The 13,880-nt window shown below is 38.8% G+C and overlaps 1 protein-coding gene across 4 annotated transcripts in view; it reads right to left on the bottom strand.

Moving 5' to 3' along the window:
• The window catches only part of LOC102512851 (histone-arginine methyltransferase CARM1-like), a 269,788-nt gene that overhangs the window by 131,559 nt on the left and 124,349 nt on the right, over nt 1–13,880 (bottom strand). The gene's annotated exons all lie outside the window — the stretch shown is intronic.

Below are 13,880 nucleotides of genomic sequence, written 5' to 3'. Positions count from 1 at the left end.
CCCTCACGTGCTGTCCGCCCCTGTGTGCTCCCCTCCCCGCCCTCTCTTCCTGCACACCCAAGACCTGCACGATGCCCTTACGCTCCCACCAGGCTGAAACCTTACAAATCCCCAGGTCAATGTGGTCCTGGCCTGGCTTCTTGACTTCGAAAGCTCTGTCTCTTCTATTTAGATTACCTTCTGACATCAAACTCCTATTCATCCTCAAAGATTCAGTTCAAACGAGAACTTCCTCACTGCTGTGCTCTGGAACGCTCACAGGCAGAATTAATTGCCGTAATCCACTGGGCCACAACACTGGGTTACACACCAGAATCACCTAGGAAGAATTTTTTTTAATGTATATGCTGGACCTTCATCCTATACTGGGTAATTCAATGTTCTGGTAATGAGAATAAGGCATCTCTGGTTTTTTCAAAAGCCTCCAGTGAGTTTTCATGTGGAACCAGGGACAAGAACCTTTGCTCTAATCTCACACTCCTAGTTCATCATCATATTTCATATTTTACTCAATTTATAAACTTTTAAAAAAATGTCAAGCTTCATCTATATTAAAGTCTTTTAGGGCATGGTTTAGGGATTCAAGCCTCATTTATCCCTAGTCTTCAGAACATAGTGCTAACATAGCAGCCAACCAATAATGGGTCGAAAATGTGAATTCAACAAATATGGGGAAATGACAAATGAACCTGGTGAAACTTTTTCAATTCATCTGGCAATAGGTGAATGGATTAAGGAGATACGATACATATTATTTCTATTCAATGCAGTATCATTCAGTCCTGAGAAAGAAGGAAATCCTGCCATTTGCAACAACACAGATGAACCCTGATGGCATCATGCTAAGTGAAATAAGCCAGACAGAGGAAGACAAATACTAGATGACATCACTTATATTTGGAATATTTTTTTTAGCAGTCAAATTTATAGAAACAGAGAGTAGAAAAGTGGTTGCCAGAAGCTAAAGTGTGGGGGAAATAGCGAGAGGTTAGCAAAGGGGTGAAAACATTTTCAACTATAAAATGAGTAAGGTCTGAGGGTCTAATGTATAACACTGTGACTATAGTTATTAACACTGTATTGTATAACTGAAATTTGCTAAGAGAAAACTTAAATGTTCTTAGCAAAAAAATTAATAACAAAGTAAAATAAAACAAAATAAAATTCTCCAACATACTGAGAAACAAAGAAGATACTGGATAATATTTACCCAGCTCTAGTCTCCGGGCACCTCTCCAGTTCCCTAGAGTTCTCAGAGTTTGCCAGCAGTGGTTTGTGACACCCATCTGTGAGTTCTTTGAGTCCTGGGCATCTCAGTTGTTTGGGCTTTGCAAAGTCAATGGTAAATTCACTGTCCAATAGTCTTTTGAATACTCTTTACAGTTTCAAGTCTCCATCCTTTGGGGAAAATTTGAACTTTAATACAGCCAAAATTTAGTGAATAGGATGTATGGCAAGTTACAAAGTATCATTTTGGGTTTAAAAGCAAGATTTTGATTATAAAGTAACAAGACTAGTCTGCTTGTGTACCTCACCAGCTGTCTTCAAAGGAAAACGTAAAAGAGAGGCTCCAACGAAGTTTTGTTTTACACCAGCATTCATGCAATACATAAATAGCCTTCCAAAATTGATACTAATTTGGATAGATCAACTCTGTATTTGCTATTAAGAAAACAAATCTTATTACACTATAGACACTATAATCACAAGTCTATAATCCTGATGCAGAGACCATATTTGACAAAGCAAAAATCAAGGTCTCTAATTTGACAAGTTTGAGATGAATTTATAGGATTTGGGAAATCAGGAGTCAGATCTTGGTAAGTCCAGGAATCTGCATCAATTAACTTCTGTCTATTGTGAATACTGTCACAATGGCTACCAAAAGAATGTTCTCTTCACAAGTCACCTTTACCTTTATCTTAACAATTAAATAAATATGTGTAAACAAAGGAAATGTCCGTGTTTTCATATGACGTATAAAGATACAAGAAAACCCACCACACTTTAAAAAAGGAAAAGAAATTTAATTCAAGAGAGCCCAGAGGCAGCTCTGCAGCAGTATCTTGAGTTTGATTTTTTTAAAAAAAACCACACCATGATTATCACATTGTCAGTTGCAGATTTGGTGGTATAATTTTGGGACATGTGGCCAGAACAGCTGAGGCAGTCAGACAGGTATTACCCTTTCCTGGCACAGAAAGATGCTAGCATCTTGGTAAATAAATTCTGTATGGCAAGCACCACAGACAGTATCACTTGTAAATAGCAGCTATTTAAGAGAAGCAAGCAAACAAAAACAGATCCCTTCAATCTGGTCTTTTTAGGTGTAACAGAACAAAAAGGAAATGGTGTGTCTGAGTAGTCTTCACTGATCCATGACTATAACAACACGCTAAAATTGAAAGTAATGGTTTCTTTAAAAAGAACCTAAATCAAGCCTGAGAATCAAAAGAAAATAATTAGAATCATGGCCGAGGCATGGAACTGCCACGTCCTTGGTTAACAGCTATAGGACAGAGAAAATTACATCTATGTATTGTGGTGAAAAACAACAAAACATGATGGTTTACAGCCAGAGTGGTTACAATGCCCGTTCCACCAGGCCATCCTCTTTGGAAATAGTACGGATAAATGTGTCCTCTGAAAGGAGTTCTCATTTTACTCATAATCCATGCTGTGTCCAAGGGACCTGGCTTTTACTAGTAACTGAGGGTGTTTCCCCATCCTTCTCCACTCTGCCCTCAGACTTCTGGGAAATATCCCACAGGGACCTCCTTATTCCAGAGCAGTGGTTCTGACCCAGATCCTCCCACCTTTTCTGCCCTAAGCAGTTAAGGGAGACAATATGCAAATGTGAGCATCCATTTAGATTTTATTATGTTCTCAACAGTTGGCCTTTCTTCACTCTCCTCTGGGAGCCATCCTGGCTCTACAGAATTAATGGCATCTTTCAAACAAATGGTACCTGCAGATCAAAAGGCTTTCCTATCCAAAAAAATGTACTCCTTGCCAAAATGCTTTTCAAAGGCAAAATTACCTGCAGGATTTAAAGATCCCTTCACTACTCTTACCAAAAGTCTCTCCCTCTAGTTTGGAGAACAGAGGAAGAGAAGCAGATGGATTACTATTATTGCATCTTATTTTGGATTCTCCAATGAGCATTGCCATAGTCTGAATGTTTGTCCCCCCAAAATCCTATTTTGAAACCTAATCCCCAATGTCATGGTAGTTAGAGGGTAGAGCCTTTGGGAAGTGATTAGATATAGATTCTCTGAGTGACCCCAATAGATACCATTGTTATAAGACACTGTAGGTTTCTTTGCATACATGAGAAAACCAGAAAAACAGACAGCTTCACCAAACTTCAAGCTAAATTCTTCAAGCTAGTGCTGTTTTGTCCTCTTTAAAATAAATTTGTTAGCATTCTTTGAAAGCAATTGCCAATCAACCTCTCTTAAAATAAAGACACAAGCTCTAAGAAATCAAATGTATTATTTGGTTTTGGCTTCCTCTCAAAGCCTTACAATTGGCAACCAAACCTACAATTCATCATCTATGTAATACTTAACTAAAATTATTTTTGTACAACCAAAACATTTGTACAAAGCACTGGGAAGGGCTATTTGGGAGTATTTTGTACATCTGTCGTAACTCTAAACATTAAGAATCTTACGTAAAAATAATTGGATGACAACTCTCATCAAATTTCATAGGCAATCCAAATGCATTTCTTAAAAACCAATTAAACACTTTCTGAGATGACCAGCAGTGACCTGAACATTAGTAAAATAGTGAGCTCCACCATTTGTTTTCACATTTGTAAGGAGAGTTTATTTGTCCAAATATTGAGCCAGTTCCCTGATCCCTATGGGATCCTCGTGCACTTGCCCTAACTCTCCACCCATCGGCAAGGAAAGACCAAGGGCTGAGAACTGTGTGGTCTCCAATAAGCGTATCGATCAGAGGTCAGTCTTGGAGAGAAGGGTAAGTGATTGAGCCAAAGCAGAAACAAGATTCTAAGGAAAGGGTATCAGTGAGAACCCTTTCATTGGCAAGAGATGGAAACTCAAATCAGTTTAACTGAAATAGGAATTTTATGGCTCACAAAACGGAAAAATCCAGGATTAAAATTCCATTTTCAAGTATGGTTGTGTCCAGGAGCTCAAATGATTTTAAGACCCTCTCTCACTCGCTCAGTCTGTATTTCTCTGTTTTAGCTTTATGTTCAGTCGGGCTTCCCCTCCCACAGGGCAAGATGACTATCATTCTCTCTAGCACAACACTGCTACTGGCTCGGCAAGCCCAGTCTTTCTAAAATGTTCTGATAGAAGCTCCAGATTGAGTCTTATTGAACCAAGTTAAAGATCTATCTCTGAATCAATTGCTATGGGCAGGGATCAATTGACCAGACTCGAGTCAGCCTGATCAAATTCCAAAGGAAAATTGGGCTTCTGTTATCAGAAGAAAGGAGAGTAGATTAAAGGTAGGCTAAACCACAGGTGACCACTGCTGAAAGGTAGATAGAAGACTTACAGACTAAGTTGAAATTCAGAGAAAATATATATGCTTCAGGAGGCAAACTGGAGGATGACAAGCCATGGAAAAGACATTAAATCTCTTGACTTCAGAAATCTTTGAACTGGGGCTAACTTAAACCCAGCTTTGCACTCAGAGTAGGTTGCTGTTGTGAAAGGCCACTACCAAGCAACTGAGGTAGCATTTCTGGTCCTATATAACATGTGGAACCCCTGACACTGTCATAGTTACTAGCTCTATTTTCCTGTCCCCCTCCCTAAGAGTATCATGCCCCTTTCATAGCTCCTGGTGTTCTAGTTGCACTGTTGGATCCCATAGCTTATCCAGTAGACTAGCTAAGAATGCGCTGCTGACCAAAGGGTCACTCAGCCTGGACCGAGAGACCCCCTGACACTAATAAACAGGGATGGGCTCTGGGGCTCCAAAGGGGGGCTGATCCTACATCTTGGTTTACCTGGGACATCCCAATTTATGCCTGCTATCCTGGGGAGGTTACTGATCGCATTCCCTCCCACCCTCACAAGAGTCCTGGTTGGGATGATAAATTCCTGAGTCACTGGTGCTCTAAGATGATGTAGTCTTAGGGGAGGTAGCCAGGCTGGGTCAAGTACAAGAGGGAAGAGGGAGCTGGGAGAGATGATGACACAGAAAGACACAGATGGGGGAAAGCATGCAAAGAATGCCTGTTTCTCCATGTGGTTCCTGTACACCTGTCCCTCTGCCTTAATATTATGAGATATTTCCTTATAGTAACTTTCCCTTTTTGTCCTGAGCTGCTTTGTATAGGTAGTCTTGACTAGAATAGAAATTCCCCCACTTTACAGCTGTGTTTTTTGGTTTTTGCTTTTCTCTGAGTCATTTCCAGTTTACTCAGATTTACTGAGTTTTTTTTTGGTTTGGGTTTGCTTTGGTTTTACTACCAATTTTATATATTTTTATGTTGTAATTATTTCAAGTTTTTTTTTTTTAATCTACACCATACTTTTCTCTACCCTAGAGGTGAATAGTCTAGTGGCAATTGTGCTCATTTCTACCATTATGTTTTAATCCATCAGGGAAGACCCTCCCATACACATAGTACTTAAGATTAAGACTGAATTCCACAAAACCACCTAGTCATTTGAAGATCATCAGACTTGCAGAAAGCCAAGCAGTACCTCAGTTCACGAAATGAGGCCGGAATGCACCTCCCGGAGCACTCAGCATATATTCACAGAGGCACTAATTTATTTACGTGGCAGCACGAGCGATTATTCAATTAGTCCTCACAGCTTCCCAAGGCCTTTGCGTGCCTCCCAGCAAGCAAAGCAGCACAGGTGAACACCAAACAGGTGGTATCAAGGCACGTTTCCAATTTGATTAGATTTATAGTCTTTAAAATGATGTTTAACAACTTAAATCAACATTTTTACAGCTGCCTAGTCCCTACTCCCTATATTCCCAGAACAGTTAACTTTGGTAAGCATGAACATAACCCAACATCAAACTTAAAAACCTGAAATAATAGCCTGTACCTTCAGTACACAATGTTGGGGCACTTCACTTTGCCAAGTGAAAACTTAGCATAGTAGAGAGACATGGAAATCTCTCTGGGCTTTCTCTTCCATATTATCTATAAACAAACGAGACAAAAATACCCATAAACTCAGTTAAGAAATTCTGTCCCTGTTGCAAGGCTAAGGAAAGAAAGTACTTTGTACCTGGCAGCCTTGGGATTTCAAGTCACATTAGAAAAACACAGTTTCAGATGACAAGTAGCATCTTTGGGCTTTGCAAGATGACTTTCATGATCTGGCTCAATTTCCCCTCAGCCATGGCCTGTACAGTAACACTACATGTAACACTCCCCAGAAGTTAATCTTGCCTTCATATTTCAGAAAACAAAATGTTCCTAGTGTAGTTTCTCAATGACATGAATCTAAAACTGGCTAAAAGCATGGATGTGCATTTGTCTTCTTAGCTCAATCTCTTTGCTTTTACCCTCTTTTCGCTTTCACATTTATACAGCTGGTCCACTGGGTGAAAAATGACTGGGCAGAGGCTAAATCCAGCCCACAGGCATTTTAAAAACTGACCATCATGTGTCTTAAAAAAAATCAGAAAAAAAAATCTCATAGGAAATGTGAATTTCTGGCTAAAATTGCACAGCAGGGTACCCCCGGGTCTGCCTTTCTCTCTGGCAACAATCACATGAAAGAAGTAGCTGCTGCCATCCTTTGAATGAATATGAGATCCCCAGCTCACCACAGCTGCTACCATACTGTCTCATTTGCAACCAGCCAATTCATGCATTTCCATGACTTACCTGGGCCCTGTAGGCATTTGAGACTGTGCTCTCATATCCCCAAGAGTCTGTTACAAAACTTAGTGGACAGGAGGTCTGCAACTTAAAACATCAACCAGGTCCTATTAATTTCTAAGCATTATGAATTATAAAAGCTAAAGAAAATGATAGCCAAACACACTTTCTCATGCTGCCTTTTCAACCAATTGTTAGTTTAATTCTGAGTTTATAGAAAAAGTTGCTGAGTCCTTGGCAATGATTTTATTTGGCTATTTTGTACAGACACTCATTAAGGCAGATTCAAACTCTAATTCTAGAGCTGATAAGTTCTGGTAAATTGGTCATTATCATTCCCAAACAACCTATTTTCAAATGAATATGGTACTGCCAACTGACCTACAGTGTGCTTTCAGCAGTGAAGATGAGTTTTCATTAGACCATCCACCTCCCCCAACCTTCCCCTATAATTAGAGATGATCTTGGGGACTCAACAGTGTTACATCTACAGTTGAAGAGCATTCTACTCAGGAAGGAAGGCAATAGCATGCACCGATTTATCAACCCCTTAACTGATCCAACCATCTACTTTGAAGACAAGCAACCAGTGAATTTAGAAATAGTTAAATAAATAGTTGAATAAATGTTTCTTGGTTGACATCCACCTGCACTTTCCTCATATGGAACGGTGGATAACATCAACCCAAAGTCAGGAGAATTAAATCCAGGGATATTGGTTATCATTCAGTTTCTTCATAACTACAACTGGCAGGCAATTCTTTTTAGATGTGGGGCTTACCTGAAGCTTTGACTGCATACCAGGTCTAGAACGAGCATTGAGTTTGAACCCCTGATACTCTATTAGAAAGACTGCTCCAAATCTTATTAGGGGTCCATTTGAAAATGCCAAGGGAAACTTTGCTTGGCATTCTGCCCATCTACCACTGATCTGCCCCTTATGGACACTTGGAATCTTGTAAATGAACAGCATTTCCTCTTTCGCTTGGGTGCCAGGATGCTCAGAGCCAAAATCATGTGCTGACAGTAAAATTTATGGGTCCTATAATATGCAGATTTTTGTTTTAATTTACTCTTGGCCTCAGTCTTCCTATATTTTCACTGATCTTTAAATTTATCTACTTACATTTTATTACATAAATATGTGAGGAAACTCAACTTCTCTCTGGAAAAAAAAATGGGAGATGAATGCATGGATGGATGATGCATAAAAAGATTGATTTATTGCCTTCATCATTGCTATATGAAGATTGAACAAAGACTGGTTAAATCATTCTGCAACTTTCTGCCTCACTTCGCACACAATAACCCACCCTGCTCTACACAGCAAATGCAAGGACTTTGGAAGCAACAGCGTTGGTCCCATATGCTGAAAGCAGATGGGATCTGCACTGTCTTCACAGTAGCAGCTGTCCAGGAACCAAAGTGAAGAGGAGGAGGCTGGGGGAAAGAGCATGAGGGGGAAAGAAACATAAAAGAGCAATCAGGAGCAGAGAGAGAGAGATACTTCCTGTTACCAGTCTCAGCCATGGTTAAAAAGCAAGCATACATTTATGAACTGCTCTATTTGATAACGTTTTCACATTTATGGCATCACTTAATTCAATCCCCACTGCCAAGAGGTATTATGATCCCCACTGTACAGATGAAGGAGAGATACAGACACAGTATACTCTGAGTCAAATTAGCAAGGTCAATCTTCATTCCATTACTACTATCTGCCTTCCAGAAAGTGGGAAATTCTAAAATATAGGAAATCCTTGAGAGGCATGTTCTACATTGGAAGAAGCTGTCTTTGTTTCTTTTTTTCCCAGCCATCCTCAATCAGTACAAGACAAAAGTTAAGATGTAACATATAGATGTAATATAAATAAGAGGGAAATGACTTCAGCTGCAGCCAGAGACACTGGCTAGACAGGGAAATGCTTTTGATTCCAAGTGTTACAGAATCATGACAGCGAAAGGCTCTCAGTGTATAAATGGATAATTTTCTTATTTGGGGATATTACTTTAAAGATTAGCTAATTATTATTCTAGGTCAGCAAATCTTTGCCAAAATGAATTTACTCTAGCTGATCTCTCACTGTCCTTGTAAACCAGGTAACTATCAATATACCAGGTGTCAACATCAAAGTTAGAGTGATGTCAGCATCGTAGCTGAATACAATGCCCTTTGTTCCTGTACCCACCCTCCCAACAACAGTTTGGTATCCATCCATGGACAAAAGTGCCTTTGTGGGAGCTGGAGGATCTGGTACCCACACACCAAGAGACCCAGGTGGAGTCTCATCCACACGTGTGTCGGGTAACAGCTACACAGGTCTTGGTTCCAGCTGTGAACCCTGAGTGACCCATGAATTGGCTCCAGCTCCTCTTAGTCTTGGAGGCCCTGGAAAACAACATCTTAGACAATCAGCCATAGACAAGATGTCCTTTGTAGAAGTCCAGGTTTCCAACAGATAAGTGCCAGCACATCAACAGAGCAAAAAATATAAATTTGGACACATTGGAGGGGTAAGAGTAACATTTTAACTTTACTTAAAGTACACCTCCCCCAGGGCAGCACAGCTTATTAGGGCCAAGAGAGACCTTGCTTGTGATTTCTACCATGGAGGAAAATGAGAGTATGTGAGTAAGTGCCCAGCTTCCCCAGCTGTGCAGGATGCTGCCAAAGAGGCTCATTTCTCTCGTGTCCCATCCACAGTATTGAATCATAAGCTGCATGTACTGTGGGTGTGGGGGAGACTGGGAGAGCGGCAGATACGACTCTCAGAGGGCATTAAACGAATAAGAATCCTACTAACTGCACTGTGAACTCTATCAAGAAGCTCACCAACAAGCCACTGGGGACACCTCACCTGTGGATCTCCCCAGCTGGCTCATGGGCATCCCTAATGCACTGTGTGCCTCACCCACACAAACCTCCGCCCAGTGGCCAGCTCTCTACGCAAGCTCCCACTGAGGCAGTGAGAGCAAACTCTGGAAAATAGCTAGTGAGTATATGTACAGATAGCCAGCCTAAATCTGCAGGTCAGGGAGAAACCCCAAATTTAAGCTTTATATAACCTTTGGGAAAACCAAGGGAGACTGTCAGCACTCAGCCTAGAGCACTGCAGGCTCAAAAGAAGGCATGCAAACTTAAGAGTTCTGCCACAAGAGGGAGTAAGAAACACGCAGTAGGGGCATCCACAGCAGGTCTGAGAAAGCCTCAAAACCCTCAGCAGGGCAGATAGAAGGTACCGTAAGTAAGTAAGGACTGGAGGAATTTATGCTACTTCTAACGTGAAGACAGCCACACAAATTTCAAAGAACATGAAAAATCAAGGAAACATGACATCACCAAAGGATAACAATAATCTTCTAGTAACCAAGCAAAAAGACATGGAGATTTGTGATTTACTCAGTAAGTAATTTAAAATAGCTGTTTTATGGAAACTGGATGCACTATAAGAAAACACAAAAATACAATTCAACAAAACCAGGAAACTTTTTTCTACACAAACAAAGTGAGAAATTTTTAAATAAGATAAATCATAAAAAAAAGAAACAAACTCTAGAGCTGAAGAATACAATAAATTTAAAAATTTAAAATGCAATAGAGAATCAGCATCAGAATGGATCAAGCAGAAGAAAGAAGTTGTGAGTTAGAAGACAGGACCTTTAATCCAGTCAGAACTGAACACAGCATATGTGATCTACAGGATATCATAAAAGGAAACAATTTGCAAATTCCTGGAGTTCCAGAAGGAAAAGAGGAGTAAAGAGGGGGCAGAAAGCTTCTCTAAAGAAATTGTGGCTGGGAACTTTCCACAATCTGCAGAGAAATTTGAGTATCTAAGTTCATAAAGTTAATACTTCTCTAAACAAACTAAGAGATCCTCCCCAACACACATTATAATAAAACTGTCAAAGACCGAAGACAAAAAGAGAATTTTAAAAGCAGGAAAAGAAAAGAAGCTTGTAACTTGCAAGGGAACTCCCACTAGAGTATCATCAGATTTCTCAGCAGAAACCTTACAAGCCAGGAAAGAGTGTGACAATGTATTTAAAGTGCTGAAAGGAAAAATTACTAACCAAGACTACCTTATCTGGCAATAGTATTCTTCAGAAATGAAGGAGAGATAAAGACTTACTAGATAACCAAAAGCTGAGAGAGTTCTTCATTGCTAGGCTTCCAAGTTCTTTCAGATAAAATGAAGGGACACTATTAGTAACGTAAAAACATATGAAAATATACAAGGAAGGAAGGAATAAAAGGCATCCAATTTATAAAGGAAGAAGTCGACTGTCTTTGTTTGCAATTAATATGATCTTATATATAGAAAATTCTAAACTCCACCAAAACATTGTTAGAACTAATCAACCAATTCAGTAAAGTTGCAGGATACAAAATCAACACACAAAAATTTGTTGCATTTCTATACATTACAATGAAATATTTGGAAAAGAAATTAAGAAAACAAACTCATTTTACAATAGCATTAGAAGCAATAAAATACTTAGGAATAAATTTAACCAAGGAGGTGAAAGATCTATTTACTGAAAACTTTAAGACATTGATGGAAGGAACTGAAGATGATACATTAATGGAAATATATCTATATCTATATATGTTCATGGTTCAGAAGAATTAATATTGTTAAAATGTCAGTACTCCCCAAACTTATCTACAGACTCAGTGCAATCTCTATCAAGATTTCAACGGCATTTTTCACATAAATAGAACAATTCTAACATTTGTATGGCACCACACAAGACCCTGAATAGCAGAAGAAATTCTGACAATGAAGAAAAAGGCTGGAGACATCACACTTGCTGATTTAAAATATACTAACGAAAACAATATGGTACTGGCACTAAAATATACACATATATCAACAGAGTAGAATTGAGAGCCCCAAAATAAATCTTCACATTTACAGTGAATTAATATTTGATAGGGAAGCCAAAAATAATCAATGGGTAAATGATAAACTCTTCAAAAAATGGTGTTGGGAAAACTGGATAACCACATGCAGAAGAATGTGATTGGACCCCTATCTTACACCACTTAAAAATTTAACTCAAAATGGATTATAGAGTTAAATGCAAGAAATGAAATCATAAAACTTCTCGAAGGAAACAAGAAAAAACTCCTTGACGTTGGTCTTGGTAATGATTTGTTTGATACGACACCAAAACAAAAATAAACAAGTGGTACTACATCAAAAAGCTTCTGTACAGAAAAGAAACAACCAACAAATGAAAAGACAACCTATGTAATGGAAGAAAATACTTGCAAATCATTTATCTAATACGGGGTTAATAACTAAAATGTGTTTGGAACTCATATGACTCAATAGAAAAAAAACCAAACTGATGAAAAAATGAGCAGGTAGCCTGAAAAGACATTTTTCCAAAGAAGATATACAGATGGCCAAAAAGGCTCAACATCACTAATCATCAGGGAAATGCAAATGAAAACCACAATGAGCTATCTATCACCTTACACCTGTTAGAATGGCTATCACCTAAAGGACAAGAGATAAGTGCTGGTGAGGATGTGGAGAAAAGGGAACTCTTATACACTGTTAGTGGGAATGTAAGTTGGTCAACCAGCTATGGAAAACACTATGGAAGTTACTCAAAAAATTAAAAATAGAACTACCATATGATCTAGCAATCCTACTTTGGGCATATATCCAAAGGAAAGGAAATTACTATCTCAGTTATCTGCACTCCCACGTTCACTGCAGCATTATTCACAATAGCCAAGAAATGAAAACAATCTAAGTGTCTGTCTACAGATGAATGGATAAAAAAAGATGTGTCATATATATTGAATGGAATATCATTCAGCCATGAGAGAGAAGGAAATCTTGCCATTTACAAGAACATGGATATACCCTTGAGGGCATTATAGTAAGAAAAATAAGTCAAAGAGAGAAAGACAAATACTGTATGATATCACTTATATGTGGAATCTATAAAAGCTAAACTCATACAAACAGAGTAGAGTGGTGGTTGTAAGGGGCTCGGGGCGAGGGAAATGGAGATATGTTAGTGAATGGTACAAACCTCCAGTTATAAAACGAATAAATGCTGGAGATCTAATGTACAGAACAGTGATTATAGTTAATAATACAGTATTATATACTTGAAATTGCAAAGAGGGCAGACCCTAAATGTTCTCACCACAAATAACAGATGGTAATTATTTGAGGGGATGGAGGTGTTGAGTAACCCTACTGAGGCAATCATTTCACAATATGTAAGTATATCAAATAAACACACCGTACACCTGAAAAGTTACATGGTGTTATATGTCAACTATATTTTGATAAAGCAAGAAAGAAACAAAAAACATCAAATTGATAAAATACTGCATTTTAAAATTGTTTAAAAATCTGTCTTGTCTACACACAGGTACATACACACACACCTAGAGGACCTTAATTAATCCCAAGAGGTATAGTATAGAAGTACACGGTGTAGATGCCAAGAGCTCAGACTCAAATTAGCCTGTCTGGCATCCAACTCTGACTCTATTATTTGCTATTGTGTGACCTTAGACATATTACTTAAAGGTGTGCATCCATTTTGTCCTTTGTAAAATGAGAATGATAATAGTACACATCCCCTAGGGTTGTTGAATATAGATATACACACATATTTATATTTACTTACATATGTATATACACTTATATGTATATTTACACATATATGTCATATACTAAGTATTCAGGGTTAGTTCAGGTTGGAAGTTAATTTATTTTTCTAAAGGAAAATGAGTAGGCACAGGTGTGAACTTTATCCAAGTGGCCCCTAGGCCTCCTCTCTACTGGGGAATTGTTTCTTTTGCAATTACTCAAGGGTAGGATGGCCCTTTCTGAGTTTTTTCTTTAAAGGTCTAGCATTGAAATTCATTCCAGTACTATGGAAGGAAGCCAAGACAGTCAGCTTTTCTTGGAAGGCTGCATGCCTCAGAACAACCTAAGCCAAGGGGGCTCGAGTGCTGGCAGCTCCTTATTAAAAAGCATTTATTGATCACCTGATGTGTGCT

The sequence above is a fragment of the Camelus ferus genome, chromosome 4, assembly GCF_009834535.1.
Source record: "Camelus ferus isolate YT-003-E chromosome 4, BCGSAC_Cfer_1.0, whole genome shotgun sequence".
Taxonomy (NCBI): domain Eukaryota; kingdom Metazoa; phylum Chordata; class Mammalia; order Artiodactyla; family Camelidae; genus Camelus; species Camelus ferus.
Note: the sequence above shows the minus strand (reverse complement) of the source record. Positions and strands in the feature narration are given on the sequence as shown.